The sequence below is a fragment of the Porites lutea genome, chromosome 9 (assembly GCF_958299795.1).
Source record: "Porites lutea chromosome 9, jaPorLute2.1, whole genome shotgun sequence".
Lineage (NCBI taxonomy): Eukaryota > Metazoa > Cnidaria > Anthozoa > Scleractinia > Poritidae > Porites > Porites lutea.
The window spans coordinates 11,051,096-11,072,173 of record NC_133209.1 but is presented as its reverse complement, the minus strand read 5'-3'; the positions used below and the strand labels follow the sequence as shown (position 1 = coordinate 11,072,173).

The 21,078-nt window shown below is 39.5% G+C and overlaps 1 pseudogene; it reads left to right on the top strand.

Annotated features, from left to right (window-relative positions):
- Nucleotides 1-723: 723 nt before the first annotated feature.
- LOC140948328 (uncharacterized) lies at nt 724-19,670 on the top strand (annotated as a pseudogene).
- Nucleotides 19,671-21,078: the final 1,408 nt, after the last annotated feature.

The following is a 21,078-nucleotide window of genomic DNA, read 5'->3' as shown; positions in this document are numbered from 1 at the left end:
AACGGGCTATCAATTGTAAAATCAAGCACTGAAAACTTGCAAAGCCAAAGAGAGAAATAACGCCCAATACACCTTGTACTGGTATAATTGTGGCTATTTTACTAATTGTAGTAAGACGGACTCCGATTGTAGTTTTAACGTAAAATCAGTTTCCAAGGCCTGCGTGACCTGGATTCACTTCTTCTAATCTACACGCGATGAGGCGATTATACTTATTCTACAAAGGGTGTCACCTCATTGGCAATTGGACCGTGATTACATCTCTTCTGCCAGTTTCGAAGGCACAAAACGTAGGATCTTAATAATAATGTCATTGCTCTTTCTAGAATCAAGTGAGGTGATTGCAACAAACGAATGTTCTGTTGCATGCTGCGTGTAACTTGAAAAGCTGAGCTCGGCGATGCGTTTTATGGTTTAAACCTATGATTTTAGACCTGACAATTCTGATGCATTGTCTTGATTGTTCGAGTAAAACAGTAGATATTTACATAAAAACGTGTAAAAACTCTTAACACGCACTGAAACTGACCAGAGCCTGACAACCAATAGTAGGCTAAAGTCAATTTTAAAAGTTAGTTATTAAGCATAAGTTTTGTTTTAATATGGTTGTTCTTGACAATTTGTTGCTGAATGCTATACTGAACTAATTTTCCACTCTTTTCAGTTCCCGTAGTAACTGACATATAAATAGGTGATTTTATCACGCTGGTTTCGTCACTTAGGTCTCTCCTGGTTATTTGCATATGAAAGACTGCTCTTGAAGACTAGTGAAGCACGGTAGCCTGTTTGTATCCGCACTTTGCCAGTCAACAGCAATGGCTTCAGGATCATCTGCGCGCGTGTCGCAAAAAGACAATCGCGCTCTCTCTGCACGAGAACTCAGGGAAAAGTACAACGGTTACATCAAGGCTGATCCTGCTCTTGTTGAATCCAGACGGTGGATTGAGGTGAGCAAAGGTTTTTAGCTGTAATAATGATTATGTTTTGTTCTTTACCTGTCGCACTGTTGTTAATCATCTTTACACTATATCTTAATTTCTGATCTTTAAGGCAGAGTTTTGTTCCTGTGATTTTTAGGAGGTAACCAAGAAAAGATTTAAAAGCGACGACTTTCGTGAATCTTTGGCTGATGGTATTCTGCTTTGCGAGTAAGTATAAAACCTGATTGCAAATCACGAAATCCCGATCAATTCGTTTGCAATATTTCATGGGGTTAGGGTCATAATTATTGCCTCGTTGTAATACACTTAACGACTATCTGCGGTTTATATCGGGCTTGAGTTGACTCGGAAACTCCACCTAAAGTTACCAGCGTTATTTGCCCGCTTTCTTTATATGGACTTTAGCCCTTTCAATTTAGTAACTTTCAATAACTGCAAGTCAGTCGCGCCGGGTAAAAATGATTCATATATTTCCATTTTATCAGATCGGCTTGTTGTTACTTGAAAACGAGATCAACTGTGACGCGCTACAGCCTCCTCTTAAGCTGACCAAATTTTACGGATAGAATGCCTTGAAAGAAAAAGACTCTTAATTCTGATCAGCATGAAATCAGTAAGTTTTAGCTTTAAGCTAAAGAAACTTTAGTGCAGGATGATTTCTAGCGATACTCAGGTGTAGTGATTCCTGCCTACCTCCTACGGAGACCATCGAGCGGCCACGTATCACAGCTCTTAATCTGTTTACGTTATCTAACAAATCTAATTCACTAACAAAAACAAATTAGTGCTAAAGGAGGCTCTTTACGAGACACATTGCTGTGTTAATGTTCAGATATTAAGTTTAGTAAGTTTTTCAGCAAGAGCGAGCATTTGTATGGGTGGCTACCTGAAGGCATCCATTTTCTGTCAACTCGTCGATTTATCAAACAAATCATTGGTCGAATTTATTTAGGAGGAACGTCTCTCGATCTCTGCTCTCTCCATGGTATTCAATGTATTCCCTGTTTATTGAGGATCTTCTCTTGTCATACACCTCTTTCTGAGTAGCGGAGTAGAATTTCATCCAAATTTGAATAGAAAGAGATTAAGTAGGCAATAACTGCTTCGTCTAATTATACGGATGGAAAGCGGGCAGCTCGGTTTTTCCCATCCAAACTGACAGTTTCGTACAAAGGTATCCTTAAATTAAGCCATCTCATTAAAAGATTATTTGCCAGAATCATCAGTTATTGTGATGGAGGCAAATAAAGAGTAGATAGATAACATCAATGATACGTGAAAAAGAGTGGCCATTGGGGACATCAACAATGAATTATAATAAAATCGTAAGAAGGAAATTAAAATCAAGAGGGAAAACAAAATAGAGGAGCTAAGCCAATAAGTTAAGTCAGAAGGAAGGAGAATAATTTTAAGAAAAAATACATGTTCACCAAACGAAGTTAACACACTATTTTCGTATAGGTATTACTGAGGATATGTAGGTATTGATTTACTGTGAGTTAGTCTTTTCATTTCCGCTTTTTCTGGCTTTACAGGTTAATCGAGATCGTTGGAGACGTATCTCTTGGCCGTATAAATCGCATTTCTACTGCTTATGCTGGCATTGTAAGTTTGATTTTATTTCTGCATGATCAGGCGTTAAACGATATTTCATAACAAAGATGATGGTTACGAAGGAAGATGCAGAGTGGTGGTGAGACAAGCGTTGCTAGACAATTTTTATTATTTTAAACCTTCAGGGAAGACCGATTTGAGATCTAGAATTTTCGGAACATTTGTTGTAACATTTCTTGCTTGCCTGCCTCTCTTAGGATTTTCGAACATCTAAAATATGGTATAATCGCCCATTTTTAACGGATTTGTACGCTAAAAAGGTCACCTAGAATTTTCGGAAGCCTTTTTTCTGGCTAAAATTTTCGAAAAGGTAAGTTTTGATCCCTATAATTTTCGGATAACTAGACTTTCAGCTAGAAAATCCGAACAGATGAAAAATTTTTAGAGAATAAAAATATGCCTATATCTACCGTCTAAATACTAAAATACGTTTAACAATGCTATGTTTAAGTGGTTTTGAACTATATCCTCGTTGGGTGCCCCTGAACCTTCGTGGCTTATCTTCTCTGCTAAATAACACCCGGTAAGGAATATGACTTACTGTACGTACTTCATTATGGGACTTACTACGTCCAATAAGACGAAAAGAACCCAAAATACTGTTCGAACCGCTACTAGAGGACTTAGACCCCGGCGGTTGGTGTGGTTGAGTGGATAATTTAGTCAATTTCAATTTTACGGAGTTATTAGAATATGATATGATTCTCTGTAAATCCCGAAGCTGAACATAAAATTTATATATGTAAGTCCGGCTGGAACGCACTCCTGTTTCATACCCTGTCACCGTGTTGATAAACATCATAAGCAGATTTTTGGCCCCATGTAAGGGACCGGTCATTATTTATCGCCTTGGGGGTCGGAGGATTTTGGGCTAAACACGATGAAATTTAGCCGATCCCCCCTTTAAATGTTATTTTATTGAAGTGATCCCCCCTCATAACTATATATAACTTTCGTGATCCCCCCCCCCATGTCTTTGTACCCATATTCACCTTTCGACGTGTATATTTAGTGTTTTAAACGTTCATATACAGGTAGTATTTCTAACTATGATGTACTTACAGCATAATAAAGCCGTTATCGCGCAGTCTTTTTTTAAAAGTGTCTCTTGATCCGTGTCTTTTTCTAGTCTGGATCGAGACATCTGAATTCAGTTGACATACAAGCAATCTTGCTTAAAACTGCAAAGTGCTTGAAACTGCAATCAGTGCTTGAAACTGCAAAGTTACTTTTTTAGAGTGCCAAATAGCAGTCCGCCAAGTCCCTATCAGCAGGTCATATTTAGCGACAATTCGGCCATCTGGAAGGGCTAGGATCGGCCACTGTTCCTGTCTCCTTTTTTATTGTCATCTATAGTGTAATAGATCAGCCTTTGTAGCTTTGCTCACATTTGCTGTCATGTTTAAAGATGAATATTAGCTAAGTCATGAGCACGTTATAAAAGGAAAAATATAAAAGCGTTAAAACAAAGCTTTCTCGATATAAATTGAAATGCACACATTCGCCAGTGTGACAGACTTCCGGTTTTTAAATAAAGTTGTGTTAATAGAACAAATTGAGATTGCAAATGCCATCATCTCCCAGCAGAATGGGCACATTTATGTTGTATGCTTTCAAACTGGCATTGTTCAAGCAGATTTGAGTGGTCCCCCCTCTGAATCCTTCCAAAATTTTCAGTGATCCCCCCCTTTTGGGCTCTCAGTTACGACTGATCCCCCCCTCTGTTCTCCTAAAAATCAAGTGATCCCCTCCAAAATCCTCCGACCCCCCCCCCCCCCCCCCCCCAGGTGATAAATAATGACCGGTCCCTAAAGGAATCCAGGACAGCCTTGGAATGGATTCCACGCCGTGGATTCCGGATTCCAGGTACTGGATTACAGTGTTTGTCAGTGGATTCTGGATTTTGGATTCTAATCGTTAGCGGGATTCTGGACTCCTTGAGCTTTATTCTAAAGCCCAGGACTCTGGATTCCAGAAGCAAAATTTCCTGGATTCTACAATCCCTAATTGCTGATTCTGGATTCCCTCACATTTAGCGAAGATTTTAGATTTTTTTTTCTAAAGCAAGAAATCAAACCTGCCGCGACAATACAAGTCCTTTCAAGTTCATCCCTTCAGCGGCAACGTCTGTGTTATTTCGGCCACTTGGGGACCTTTATCCTCTCCTGTTCTGACCTATTCTCTAACAGACAAAGATGATGTTCAGATGGCAATCGAACCAGCCGGCAAAGTTCCTTTGAACTTGGGATGGGCCATTTTCTAAACAATCAAGGCCCTATAGCACCGGCTTCGCGAACAGGCTGACATTACATACTAAATAAGACTGACTTATTAACAAGGTTAAATTGTATTTCTAGTTATCGTGTTTTTGCCTACGGCAGCGTTAATAGTTACTCTCTTTTCCTCGACAGGACAACCTTAACTTGTTCTTCAAAGCATGCGAGGGTTTGGGCCTAAAAAAACTTCATCTTTTTTATGTAGCTGACCTACAAGAAGTAACCACGCGGCGCGGTGATTCAATGTAAGTAACGTTGTTGGCTTATTGGAACACCTTGATTTTCAGATATTTAACTCATTATTTAATGTCTAAATCCCGCTGAGATTTTTGATTGGTGCTCTTGGTTACACTTTTCATCATTGTAGCCGTTATGTTTGATAAATTTTTCATAATTGTTTAAATGTTTTTAATGGGAAAAAGATTTAGGAGATTGCTAAAATTATGACTAAGAGAGAATTTTCAATGTCAAAATTAAAAGACGAAGCTAATCACACCTTCAAGATAAGGTGCCTCCGTGCGCGTCAGCTTGTAGGCCACGAACTGTCGTCTTTCTTTCCTCAGAGCCACGCGCGCGGCGTGTGAAAAAGAAAATTATGCAAATTTTAGGTAAAAAGGAGGAGAGATTGGGAATTTTTTCTTCACTCGGGCTTCCGCCCTTTTTCCTGGCGGCTTGGCCGCTCCGCTCGCCCCTCACGGGTGCCTTGATCTACCGCTCAACTCAAAAGGAAAAAGAGACTACTCGCAGTCCAGTCAGCTTGCTAACTTGTTCATATATTGTTAAGACCTTTCTATCGTGTTTCAATCATTCTGACCATTATCAGTTCACGTGCACCCCATCAAACATTTTTATCGTTCTTGAAATATAGTCTCTTACGCGGAAGGCTTAAATAAAATGAAGGGTCAAGTAAGAGTCCATTTTCCGCGTTCTAGCCATTCCGCTGTCAAAACGTAAATTATCAGAGCTTTAAGCGATTTCTAGCAACTAGTTTCTTGGCATATTAGGCATTTTTCTTCCTGTACAAAAACAGTGTCCGTTTCACAGAGTCACGTTTCCATAACAAGCGAACGTGCTTTTTAGACATACAGTTGTCAGGTGATGGACTTATGAAGGGCTTATGAAAGACCTCATAGAAGAAGGTTAACCTTTTTGAATCGGCGCATGCAACTTAAAGGCTCTATGTTATGCTGCTTTCTTTTCAAAAAGCTAAAACCTATCTTTGCATCAACTGAATTTCAAAAATAATGGTCCAGTTTTGTTATTTAGACCACTTTGTTAGTTTCTTGTCGTTTGTTGCCCATAACTTTGTGTATGGGTAAAAGCTCTAAGTAATGACTTAAAACAAGAGAGGATAAAGCTCTCTTGCTTAAAAACAAAATTGACGCAAAACACACCCTTTAATTCTGTCTGTGAAAACACCACCGCTGGGTTGAACTTTAATGTTCTGTCTGGTCGAAAAAACTAGTAAAGATCCTCTCGCATTCATGAGCAGTCGGTTTCGTATGCATCTTCAGTAACAAGAAAAGATAATAAAGGCAAATTTCTGGGCAATTTTTTATTCTTACAACTTTCACACATTCGAATTACTAAACCGCATATCAGTGTTAGCTAAGATTTCTCGATCCTCGATCTCTTTTTATGACAAATGTCCAGGCATTGAAATTCCAGACGTAGTCTAAGACGCGCGCATGGGCAATCATGTCGTCATAGTCCGGAGACAAGCCCAACAATCCAAGCAAATTTTACATTCCTTTTGAGTGATCTGTATTTCACGCTTTTCGTCAGGCGAATAAAACAAATACAAAATAAGTCTGAGAAGCATGAAATATTTCATTAGACTAGTTTTAGGTGTTTGTATTTATCTCACAATACCGGAAACTTTGATTTTTTTTTTGACACGAAAAGAACGAAAGTCGATCACGTTTTTGTAGGAAGTAAAAAAGAACAAAACGGAAGTGACGGTATAAAGCCTTTGTTGTGTTACCAAAATTTAATATGCAGCAACTGATCCTATTCTGCAATCGCTTTTGTTTAAGTGGTCAGTGCGGAATGCGAGATTGTTCCGAACATTGTTATCGAGGTTGTATTGGATTAAAAACTCTTTGATATTCCGCCTTGTGGCAGCGCATAATTTTCAGTCCTCAGGGATTTGTAAGAGTATAGCACACAACGTCTTCCAACTTGAGATTCCTCCAAAGAAACGTAGGTTTTATTACTTTCTTCTATTTGCTTACTGCTGGATGTGTGTTTTTGTTCTATTGCCTAACTGTCTGATCGATGTGACAGTCACATGTAAATTAAAACACGTAACGCGCGACTTCATTACGCACTAAGCCTTCCAGGTCGATCCAGGGTTTGGTTCGACTAGAATGCATTATTGAAGCTGAGTCAAATCTGTTTCATATGATCGTGATTTCAGATCTTCCAGAGCAAAGGAAACGCAAAGAAGGCTACAGAATGTAAGTAGATATCAAAAATTTAATCTCTATAACGAATTCAATCTTTAAGTACGTCGAATATTCATAATCTTGAACGAAAATCAAATGCTAGCAGCCGTATCGCGTCGTTAAATTTCAAGTTGTCAATGAATTTTCTTCATATTCGTTGATACAGTTGGTTATCTGATAATCTGGTCGGCCAAAACATATCTTCTCCTTCTTGTCGAAATCTTCATAACAGCAGTAGTCTAGACTTCTCAGATAAGGGATTTACCAGTTTATAATCATATTGATAATTAAGTCGACATTGCATTTATAGGTAAAAGATCACAAAGTGGAACTGCGTAGTGTTCTTTTGGTGCAATGGTCGGAAAAGTTGATTTGCTTGTTTATCTTTCAACAGCGTTCTTTTTTAAACAATTTCTTCTTCAGTTTCAACCGTTAGATTTCGCGATTTTATTGGCGCAAACGGCAGTCGTTAAAACTGAAAAAGAAATATGTAATGCTTTTGATTTATTTGTGCACATATCCGTGTTTACATTTTTCGGTTTGTTGTGATATCTTATTCAAAAACGTAAAATAAAATACATTTTAATTTGTGCAACGTAAGAAGCCGCCATGTTGGATTTTTATTTTGTTTACCGACTGCTACTTGCGCGCGAATTCCTTTGATGCCGAGGCAACCACGCGAAAACGCGGGCTCAATATTGGCACCTGATGGTGTGACGTAAGAGATCTTTCTGATTGGAAAAGTTTTGGCGTACCCACGTCTTTCAGAGTTCTAGGTGGAATGAAAAGCAGCTTAATACTTGTGCGAACAAGTTTTCGAAGTGGTGAACGATTTAAGCCAGACGATAGATTGTAGAAACTGTTGTTTGTGGACCGATTCGGGCCTTTATAAAACCGGGTATAAAAACTGATAGTGTTTATCTACAGTGGGTCAACACAGTACGGTAAAGTGCTACTGCCAAAATACGTTACAAGCAACTCATCCTCCAATGGAATGGGTTTAAATCGCAACGACTAATGAAAGATCATGGAAACCTTTTCTGTATTTGTTTCTCTTGGCATGCTATGAACTCTTGTGTTTGGTAAACGGAAACATGCAGCTCGTGTGATTTTTTCTAGGATTGATGACATACAAAGTTTAATATTTATCAATAATATTGTCCCAATATTCGTTTTTTTGTTTACCTTTTGCAGGTCGCAATAACAATTCTTTGGTTAGCCAGAGCTGCCCGAAAACGAGGTTATCAGGGTCCAGTGCTTGACTCCAGCTGTTTTCATCATTTACTTCCGGTAAGAATTTTGTTTTTTTGTGTATTGGTCTCTTTTCCATCGCCTGAAGTTTTCTTAGTTCAGTGCAACAGATCACCGAATATTCATCCTTTAAGGCTTACAATAGCTGACCCTATCCAAATCAAGAATTTAAACTAACCACATAATTCGTGAAGGTATCGCGAACGCAGACGCAAGAAGAAACGGAAGTTTTACTTATGTTTGTTGATATTTTATTAATCTGAGAATATCACGTGCCAATACTTAGTGCGAACTTGGATGCTGAAAACTAAAACCGATTATAAGAAGGATTATGTTGGCTTTTACACTGAACGGAAGGAAAACATCACGAAATGATCACTCAGTTGGCTCGCGAATGCAATGACCTGTCATCCATCTCTGGTGATGCGATTTCTTGCGCGTGGGCTCATTATCCCAATAGGGACTGGTAATAAGGCTATGTACCGGAGGGTTAAATTAGTTTTTCATTTTTTTGGTAGTTTTTGCACGTCTCTTCTAATATTTTTGTACTCCATCTATCGAACCTAATATTTTCGCAAGCGTTTGAGAAATACGTTCATGCTGTTACAACCCTGAACTTAGTCCGCAATAGAGTTTCATTCAGTCAATTTTACTCATACAGATTTTAATTAAGTCCGCGTTAGGAGATATTCATTTAATAGGTTTTCCACAACCCAAGACTTAACTGTATTGGTCAATATATGGAGATGTTTCGTTGCTAAGGAGCCGATAGTTAACCTTCGTTTTACATCTGGCAGTTCAAAGAAAGTGGTGTATTTATTTCTTACTCAGGAGGTCAAATTTCAAGGCAAAAAGGAGCGGGGAATTAGGAAAAGACATTCCTCGGGAGAACTGGAATTGAAATCACGTGGTACACAGAATATTCCACCAAAAAAGAGAGATAAAGTATTTGATAAAATCGATATCAAAGACAGAAAAGAGAAATTTCTGAATCTTGAAAACAAAGCAAAAAAGGTAAGCTGGGTGGATCCTAATAATTTTAATATACTAAAGTTTAGTATGTGTTTGCTTTCCGTCGTTGTTTCGTAAATAGGTTACTGGGTACCCTAACAAGAGACCATAATATAGTAGCCTGCTATATGGTAATCATGGCTTTGATGAGTTTTTTTGGACACTTAGTTGACGTTTCATATATTTGACTTGTAACGTTTGAACTTCGAGCTTCTTGGAATTTTTGTGTTACTGACTCTTCGCCCTTGGCTTGCACAGTAACGTGTTTTTAAAATGCAGTAGTGAACTATCTCCCCGTCTCCCTTTAGATCATCCATGGTCGCCGCATTATTTTTGTTTTATACCGGAAACGGTCAGAAAGTAAATAAAAGACTGAGCGTTTCATCCGAACCTTATAACGAATCCATTTCATACGACTGCTTCTAGATTAATGTAGCTGGCGCGCACTCGCCTTGTAAATATTCCCGGATGGTGGTATTAATAAGGTATATTGTGTAAACTGAAATGCTTTGTTATCGTGCTTCTTAACACAGGAATCAACCAGTGTAGAGTTGGACCGACGAAGTTCGACTGGAGGGATCTTAAAAAGAATTAGAGATAATCACTGGCAACATTGGGATAAAGAGGACGGGTTACCTACCAACAAAGAACCTGCCATGCCTGATCCAAAGTTTCACGAAAAACAAGAACTATACAACCGACGCGAAAGAGAAGCTGCAATGGTAGGTGCTCGAATGTCAGTGGTTAAAATAACAAAAAGTTCGAGGTAACTTTTATCTGCAAGCTCTTGTAGAAAGACTTTTAAGACTGCTGTTTGCTTCGTTTAACAGATGAAGGAGTAGAGTTCTCAATCTCGCGGAGCATATAACGAGTAAACTCTTACTCCAGCCACGCAACGCACCGAAAAACTCGCCAGTTATCCTTTGACCACTGTTACGGGCCATATTTACTTTACATTGTTGTTCACTTTCCTCACAGGAGTCGGCAGCGCTGCAAGACAAAACGCGCCGCAAGGGGAGTGGGTCAGTGTATGTGACGTCACCACCTCCAGTATCTCTTGGACGAAAAGTTGAGGTTGACTTGAAGCAAAAGCAGAAAAAGTTTGAAGGACTTGATCGACAAGCTCAGCAGGTTATTGCTAGGGTTTTTTTTTAACGATTTCTCTTGTCAGTCTAAACACAGTAATCGTGGAACGCCAATCAGAGTATTGTTATTGGCAGTGTGGTACAACAGCTCAATAGCGTTTGGTTTGCATGTTTAACTGTAAATTCGGCCAAATTTTGAAGAAATTAACCGGCCAAGATTTTTAATCGCAGTCAAAAATCTCTCTAAGGACACATTCTACCTCCATATCACGGATTACTTCAGTCCCTTGGTGTGACTACATTTATCAGTCTTTTAATTCATGGACTTAACCCAACTTCAGAGTTCCTTGCTCTAGTAAGAGAGATGCAGCTGTATTATAATTTCACTACCCCTTAAAAAATTTCCTTTACCGGCAACTTATTAATAAGTTTTCGGATATATTTCTAATACTTGGTATATTTTGGTTTTTTTTTCTCTCCAGCAATCGGCAGTATTAAGCGGGAAGTCGAGACCAGTTTCCTGGGGACCAAGCGAGGTTCGCCCGGCGCTGAAAAAACAAAACTCCGTTGATGTGGCCTTCAAGGACAAACACAAAGCCTACGAGGAGCTTCAACGACAAGCAAATACGGTACGAAATACTCCACAACTATACAAGGAGCTCCATGTTTCCGTATTATTTGAAGTCACCGCAAGCATCCTTTGCCATAATCGCATTAAGATAATGTCACATATATTTTCGCATTTAAGTATTCATACCCGTTGTTTAACAATACAAAGCGGGTAAAATAAAGTTCACAACCAAGTCTTAAGTACACTGATAAAAATCGTTCGACACATTGTCTTGCCCTTGTCGAGTTAGAACACTCAGAATGAAATTACATTCAAAATGAAATTCAGAGTAAAAGCAACTTGATATATCGTATCATGTCGGTTGATTTTTAAAACATTTTCTCCTTGTATTTTGTTTTGTTTGTTAAAATATTTCCTCGTTTGGGGAATTCCTATGGAATAATAGAAAAAAGGAGATTTTCCCTTTTAAACCTTATCTTCGATGGTTTTCACCACAGTCTTGTGCTTAACAGCGAAAACAACACTGAAAATTGTAGATGATTTAAAATAGAATTGCAGGTGCATGCATTAATGATGTAGTTCGCTTATTTGCATGTTAAATAGCCAATTATTAATGTTTGTATTGCGATAAAAATCTTTGCATAATTCCCGTGGGTGACTAATTTCGCTTCGTGTTACAGGAAAGTGCCGTGCTACAGGGAAAACATCGACCTCAGTTTGACGGAACTGATGGAAAACCAGAAAAAGTTCCTCTTGCTGCAAGATCTGATGTAAAGCTTCGGGAGAAACAAAAAAGTTTTGAACAACGCGATTTTCAAGCTCAAAGGGTAAAACACTTTTCGCTTCTTATCTACCTGTATTCACTTTGACATTAATAATATCTTGGTACAATTGTTACCCAGGCGAAAAGTTTTCTTTACCTTTTGACCGCCTTCAGGCCTTAAGGATAATATCAGAGGTAAACATCTGTTTCTGACAGAATTGTAAGATCGGTTGGTAAACAAAATATCATTTAAATTGTGGCTTACGGTATTAAAGAAGTTTTGAAATTTCCTTTCTCTGTTTAGTAAATTGTAGAATTTTTGTACTAAGTAATTGAAGCACAGGACAGGCAATTTAAAGCTTGAGCACGGTTTTCTGTGGCTTATAATGCCCCATACCCAAAGATAAAAATATCTTTGAATTAGCAGCCTGACTTAGGATCTTTATTTACAATCGATAATATTCAGTGCTAATAAGATTTTTAAAGAATATTTCAGTTGATTTGATAGTCTGGTTTATATGACCTTAATTTATTGTAGGATGCATCTATTCTTCGCGGTGAACATCGTCCTTCCTTAACAGAAACCGACGGGCGTAAGAAATCATCAAAGGTTGGTCTTTCGCGAGAGTCCAATGTTGGACTTCTGGAGAAGCAACGCACATTTGAAGACATGGATTACAGGGCAAGGAAGGTAAAGGCATTACATCAACATAAGCCAGCCTTTTCCTTTTTTTTTCCTGCTAAAGAACTAGAAAATTGGGGAGAGGGGCATACTTTGGGGAGGAAATTCCTCATTCAGTGTCTTCAAACTCACTCGTGAAACAGCCAGTCATAAGCACTAAAATGCTTTTTTACATAATTGATGCATTTGATTCCGCACTTGTAAAGTTCGAAGTGTGAATGGAAGTCGAACCCTTCCCGTAATTGTATTCGACAAGCTCAGTCGAACAGAACGACAGGTCGTCAAAATATCAAAACTGCTGAATCCAATCGATTTAAACTTCGAACTTTATGTGTTCCAAATCTAATTATTAGATTTGGCTGATTAACCGGCCCAGTGATATAATTAAACATTATTGTCTTTTTCTAACCCACAGGAAAGCGAGATCCTTCAGAAGAACAAACGAAAATCATTCGAAAGTTCTGTAAAAGAACCTACACCACTAAGTACGTCCAACAGACAATGGGGCGCTTCAGATATTAGGAAGCGGAATCTGCAAGAACGACCCGCCCGCCCAGTTTCCAATTACTATGAATATAGCAGCTTTAATGACGATCCAGAATCACACCAAGTTATGGAAAATTTCACATCAGAGGGTCGTATCGACCAAGTGTCAGTGGAAGAACCTATCCAATCAGTTCCGGCATTTGAATCACAAGCAAAAGCTAACCGTCCGTACCAAAGGGATTATTTCAAAGACGAACAGCGTGCTGCGGAAGATAGAAGAAAGGATTATTTTGATTACGCCAAACGATACGAAGATTCTAGAAGACGAGAGCCAGTCGATGAGGTACCCTTAGAAATAGATGTATCAGATGCCAAAAATCTATCTTATCGTGATATGGTTCGAGCACCGCGGAAAAAATCCAGAGAAACTTTCATCCGTGAAACGAATAATGTAACTGTAGTGGAGGAGATGCCATGGCGAAGAGAAGTTCGAGAAGTCAAGGACAAAAGGCACCTTTCTTCAGACGAAGAGCAGGGTGCAAGTTTTGCTGCTCAACCAAGCTCACCACGCTCTGAGCTTGGAAAAGCTCAATACCTTGAACTGGTTGTTCCGCCATCAAAAAAAGCGATGGACAATTTTGCCAATGACAGGGAGGCGACTGAAAAAAAGGCAGAAGAAATGCCCTGGAGAAAAGAAGCAAGGGAGATCAAAAGATCATCGAGCGGAGAAGACCCTCCTATATTCATGTCTCGTGCTGATGCGCAACCTGCGGAGCTTACACGGATCCGTCCGCCCTCCTTGAAAACACGGGATACCTTTTTGACAACACAAAGTGACGAACAGGAAGAAGAAATGCCCTGGAGAAAAGAGGTCAGAGAATTAAAGGAGAGGCCCCGTTCAGAAGAAGATGAGTATCGAGATGACAGTCCTACCCCCGAAGTGGATTTCTCTACCGGGACAAACTTGCGTAGGTTATCTTACAAGGAGTTTACTACAGTTCCGTCGAGAAAAAGAAGAGATGTTTTCCAGGTTAATGATGAAAAAGAGAAGGACAAAGAGGAAATGCCATGGAGAAGGGAAGTACGCGAAATCCAGAGAACAAAGGCTGACGAAGAAGAGGAACCGCTCCAAAAGTCTTCTGCTAGATTAGCTCAGTCTTCTCCAGAAGGCGATAATCGAATACCTGCATACACGTACCAAGACGTGGTAACTAAGCCTCTTCGAAAGGCTAGAGACAGCTTTACGCCGAGGGTAGAAAAACAAGAAGAGGAAATGCCTTGGCGGAAAGAAGTTCGGGAAATTAAAAGAACTATAACGGAGGACGAACAGGTTCAGCGTTCATCTGCTGTGACGGTTCATTCTTCTCCAGATGACTTCAAGGACCCAAGAAGTTTTTCATATCGCGATTTTATTGCGAAACCCAGGAAAAAGTCAGAAGGCTTTCTCTCCAGTGAAGAAAAGGAGAAAGAAGAAATGCCTTGGAGAAAAGAAGTCCGAGAGTTGAGAGACAAAGCCATGGAAGAGGAACAAATAAGCCAATCGTCTCGTTGGGAAGTTGAGTCCGCGCCGAATGATTCTTGGTACAAGAACTCCGGCCGCAATGACACAGACGCTCAGAAATTGTCTTACAAAGATTTCGTTTGCCCACCATCAAACGTAGATGAACCACAGGAAAAGGTTCGTCGTAAGTCCACCAAAGTTAGAGATCTTACCCAGAAGTTTGCCACAATCGAACGTGAAAAAAATCTCCCCAAAGAAAAAGGTCCTCCCTCGCGGAAATCTTTGGTAGACGTTGCAGAACTGAAAAGAATAGAACGAGATATGAAGACACGAAGCTGGCATGGATTTCCTTCCAGCGAATACGACTCTGATGATGACTATGACGTGGAATACCGCCGGCGGAGAAAGTCACAAGAAGAATGGGAAGAAAGGCTACGAGACCAACATCATCGGGAGAATGTTTCTGGGCTGGAGCAATTTGATGACGTCTTTCAAGATCCGGAAGGGTACTTTGACCAGATGCGAGGCCCTCCACACGAGAAAACTGTAGAGGAAGAAGTGGGTTTTCAGTATAAAGAACCTACGTGGGTTAACCAGCGAACCATACGTTCAACGAATGAAAGTGGTTTCTATAGCCCCCATGACCAAAATGGTCAAGCGTCTGTCAATGCTGCTGACGAATTCGATTATTACCAAAACTATTCGGTCGATGGTGAACCTAGAAAACGCAAACCGTCAGATGACCGAGTAGTTGTGAAGCAAACCTGGATTCAGCCAAATCGCGTGGAATTAGCTGAAACTCAGGTTCCCAGTTCCCAAGAGCATCAAAGGCAGAGGGATGCGAATCGTCCAGCAGAGCATTTGAAAAGTGAGAGACCATACGTGCGGGATTTTGAAAAGATGGAACCTGTTCGAGACGGACGAGGAAATGAAGACAATCAGTTTTTTCCAAGACCCATCGATCCTAGCGAAGATAAATGTTTTATTGAAGAAGGCGAGCATCCACGACAGAATCGTTCTTATTACTCGGGATATAATGGTTTTGGTGGCCACAGTCAAGTTAAAAACGATGATTGGCTGCCAACAAAAAATAGACCGGATCCTCGAGGTCAGAGAAATCAGACGCCTACGAAGAATGACGTTGGTGAAGGTCCTATGGTGTTTGGTGGTCCTATAGTCGTCACCGCACGACGGAATCAGCAACCCGAACAACCTGAAGAACCAAGACGCCGCGGGACGTATGATTTTGTTCCAGCTGCAGTACGACCTTACGAAAATAGAAAGTCAGAGAAGGGGGGGCAAGACGATAAAGATTTCCCAGCAATAAAGACGTCATATAACGACAGAGCTATTGTAAAATCATTTAAGGATGAAGGAGGAAGCATAGAGAGTGCAAGAGATCTAGTCCTGCAGGACATAAGAAATATTAACAAAGGAAGGGTTGTGGAGCCAGCAGAAGAAGGGAAAACATCTCATCGACCTCAGGTGTTTGGCGTATTTGCGCGAACAGATCCAAACCAGGAGAAGGGACGTGGCGATGCACAAAAACAACAATCGTCGGACTTTTCAGTTCCCACAGTTCGTGGCCATATGCATGATCTCCATGAAAGCCAGGTAGAAAATACACAAGATTGGAGACATGTGGAGAACGAAAAGGACGAGTTGTGGTACGCGGACCCAAAACCGCCGCGCAATTACGAAAACTCTGATTACGAAAACAGTGCATCAAATCTTACGGAGCTGAAGCCAGCTGTCGTCTCAGTCGTTGAGAGTCAGGTACGACAGTGGGGCACTGGTGGATTTCAAGAAACTCCGCAGAAAGATGAACAGCGAACAGGACGACAACGGGTAATGAACTTTTCAAATGATCACGATGACATTACAAGGGTTAATAGGGATGACGCGTTCCGATCAGCAACGGGAGCAGATGATCGAAGACGAGAGCAGAAAGAAAAAGAAGAGATGGTCAGAAAGCAATTACAAGACGCTGAGTATAGAGAAAAATACAGGAAAGAGTTTGAGGAAAAGAATCGCAAGCATCGAGAAAAATCGAACTACCTTATGAGTTTGCAGATGAGAGCAGCTATGGGCTCAGATGAAGATGTAGGTTACGGTGAAGACACTGTTGCAACTAGAGAAAAAGAATTTCACAGTGAACAACTTCCAAGCAGCAGTTGGAAAAACGATGCTGAAACCGGAAACCCCAGGCTTACTGGTGACGTTAATGAGGAAGATGTGTTAAAAGTGGCTGCTGCAGAGGAAGACTACTGGCATCACAAAATTGAAAAAAGAACGGAACGGCAGATCAGAGAAGCAGGTCGACATGAACCACCAAGAAGAAAGAAAAGTGAGGAATCACAGCCGCGCATCAATGGAATTGACTTTGTTGGGGAAGACGACATTGTCCACAGAGAATACAAAGACTTTGACCACAATGCGCGTAGTAGAAAGCTCCAAGCTGAAGAAGAGCTTATGGCTCAGGAAGGTGACAGATTAATAAGAGAAAGAGCCGCTTTGAAACAGCAAATTCAAATTGAGGAACCAATTATCGCGCCAGTAGAAAAACCGCCAGTGGAATTTACAGTCAATGAGGAAGTGGTTAATAGTTTACTGGCTGAAGAAAACAAAGAAGATAACTTTTACGATAAGAATGAAAATCGTAAATTTGGTAAAAGAGATGTTTTCCATAAAGATGAGGAGTATCTACCACAGAAAGAATTGGAGTTTCAGGGAAATGGTAGATTGTATTCGGATGAAGGGAAGACTTCAAGGCCACAGGTGGGAATTCGTTCAATAAATGGCTATCATCACGAAAGAGAAACACACCAGAAGGCACCAGCTGAAATATTAAGACATGATGGAGATCCTCTTCACCACAATGGCGTCCTTGAGACGGACCCGGAAATGAATGGTTTTGATGGATATAGTATTTACGAGACATTTATTCACGGCGAAAGTAATCACGTGATTTGCATGAGCTGCGGCACTTCAATCGAGAAGAGTCCGGCGATGTATATAGCAGAGTTGGACCGTTACTGGCACGTGAACTGCTTCAACTGTGTTGTGTGCCGGGCGTGGTTTGGGGACGAATATAGCCCAGTCCTTCAAATCACCAACTCCATGTTGCATTGTGAGCGTTGCTACATAACATCTGAGGGTAAGTAGGAGTATACTTTTCTTTTCTATCCTGTTCATTAATCCCGTTTCAAGAACTACTGAACTTATTGAAGATGCAAGAAGAGAATAATGATGGGGCTCAGTGATAATTTAAAACGCGTTTAAGTGATAACCATCTTTGCCTTCAACCAACTGCAAAAATTCTTCTTAAAGGAGCTGTGTCACAAAATTCAGCCAAATTATGAAATTACAAAATGCCCGTTAAATTAAGAGAAACATAAAAATAACCGCTCAAAACTTTAAAGGAAGGTTAAAATAACATAACAGAAATATCAGATGCGACGGATAGGCAAAACTGAAGAAGATTGAAACGGATTGAAATTAGGGTTTTTGAAAACAGTTCTACCGAACAGTTTTTCAAAGTTGATCCCTGCTGCTTGCAACTTCAATAATAATGCTCAAGAGAAATTTTTTTTGTCTCGGATCTCTGATTTTGTCATTTACCTTTAATTTCTTTGCTTTCTTTAAGTTCCATAGCAATTGAGGGCGAGTAATTGGCAACATTAAACAAAATGAACTGGACTGCCGTGACACAGCCCCTTTAAGCATGAGTTATTGTCGACTAATTAATTTCTTTAATGAAGGAAGCAGTTTACTCTTTCTTTCTTTCTTTCTTTCTTTCTTTCTTTCTTTCGTTCTTTAGCACCTGAGCTAAATAAGCCTCTGCGCTGTCGGGTTGATAATAATGCGTTTGCCTTCATCTACTAAAAGCATAATCTGCTGGCTACTGTTCGCCCTTTCCGTTTCCAGAAAGTTTATTCTATAAATTTAATAATGGTAATTGAACTTAGTTGAGTGCACTTTGGTCTGAAATCATACACGCGATTTAGAATCGGAGGAGTGCACAGCGAGATGTTCGATTTGAAATCACAAGTATGATTTCAGACCAAAATTGCATGTCACGAAGTTCAAATACCACTTTATTACAGCCATTTTGAAAACGCCAAATTCAGTTAGTATATTTTTTTGATTTTATTATTATTTTATTGATCCAGTGACTGGTTCCTTGAAAAGTGGAATCTGAAAAGCTTTTACATCTCATTTTGTACGCGAAACAGAAAATAATACCATTTAGTGTGAAAATGATGAAATGTAGAACAGAAATGATGCGATTTAGAACAGATGTTATGCGATTAAACCACACTGTTGAGAGCCAATCAGATTACAAAGATCACCAGTGATTTGAAAATGGATGTAATCAATCCATAAAACGTCGCTTTATAACTGTAAAAGTGAAGTATATGTACTTATTAACGATTAGAAGACTAACCCGTTAAAAATCTGAAAGAAAACGAAAGTGAACCTTCTGATTGTTCAAGTTAAATTCTAATAAATGACGAACTAGTCAGCCAATTAGACTAAATGTGTTTGATGGGAGATTATTCAGGGAAACTCACTTTTGCATTTTTGCATTCAGGGGCAAGGTTTTTTTTTTTAAGTTTACCGTACTTAAACTGATTTACGTCTCTTTCTTTTTATAGGGGAAAGATGTACAGAGGTTTAGCGCGAGACTTATTTTAAACACTGACAAACTCTTATTTGCTAGTTTTTTTATTTGTACATTATTTTTATTTTGTGTTAATTTTAAGTTTAAATATCCAAAAACGGCTTTGAAGTGCAATATGACTTTCGAAAGCAAGGCCCAACTGATATTACCGCAATATTGACGACACGAAAGTACTTTTTCACTTATGTTAGGCTATAAGTAGTATTGTTATCTTTGTACAGCCAATAACGTCAAAATGTAGGAGGAAAAAACTATTCTGTAAATTGTAACGAACCACAACTAAGTCTTATTTTATAGTACTGGCTGTTGGTGAGCTTTCAGTCGAGGATTTTTAAAAAAGAATCAAAACCTTAAACAACATGATTTCCCAATTGAGTACTTAGCCTTGGGACTCAGTGGTTTAAAAGGAGTCAAGGGTCTCTGAGCACGTGCTAAACAGCAGGTAGGCCCAACATTTTTAGCAATGTCAGTATTATTGGACAACACACTAGCAATGCGAATGAGCCTAGGACTATTGAAAATATAAGATCTCTTTGTCCCTCAACACGATAGTGTCTGTGAAATTCGCACAAAAGTTTTGGGCCGTTGCTCTTTTCAGATCGTAGGGTGATTTCCTTCAGCGTCAACTGGAAACATTTGCGGGGAACTTCTCTTGACTTGAGGCACTTATGTCCCTCAACACGATACTGTCTGCGACAATCGGCATGTACATTCACGCAGCATTGTGAGAACACCTTTTTACCACTGAATTCGGGCTGTTGCGTTAAAGGTGATGGACTTCAAACCTTGCCCAGGAACGTGCAACGACAGTAAAAACGGCTTTCAAAAAGTTCAGCAAGTCGGACTGCAATCATGTAGTATCGGTCAAAATTTTCATACGCTTGTGAAGCTTAAGGTGATAATTATGAGTGTTCAGATACTGAATGCTAGTTTGTATGGATTTTTCTTTGAGAAAAGACCACCGTAGTTAATAGTTTGCTTAATTAAAGGGGCTATGTCAGGATATTTGCTATCTTTACTAAAAGCTAAAATAATGGTCCAGTTTTGCTAGTTAAGACTATATTTGCGGGCATTGAAATTGGTTTCCTGTCGTCTGTTTACAAAGGATGGCAAAGATGGAGACTGATAGACACGCAGCGGAAACCAACTTTTTCAAGTTTTAATGTTATGCATGCAAAAATCATTATTAGGGTTGGTGCTCCCTGATGAAATTTGATTGATATTTTCTTCAGAACTCTGTGGAGCATTTTGTGTAAACGTATTCTAGTCACTAAGTATATTCACAAAGCACAAGATTAACCCTTAACAAGGATATGTTCTTGACATAGCCCCTTTCAGTATATACTTCGTATGGAAAGTACAAGCCAGTTAAGAGGGGATTACAGTTGAACGCCTTGTTTTCTGAGCAATTTTCCTTGAAAATCTAGTCCAATTAGCGAACTAACTGCATGGTTTACGTGTATTACCTCTTCTATCGTTCTTTCTTTCATTCTCAATTCAACCCCAATTCCCCCAAAATTCAACTGTGATCCCCTCTTAAGCAAGGACGGTCGGGAAATATCGTTAAGTTTTAGCTTTATGTGTTGGATTTTGTAATCCACACCAGTTTCTTACCGCCCCATTTTCTGCGGCATTTTGTAGATAGCTATAATGGTGATTTGTAATTTTGCAACGATATAAATTATACAGCGCACGATAAGTGTCATTTACGTTGTAAAACTGCAAGATAATAAAAAGGGAAACTTGTAACGGTTTTTAATAAACCG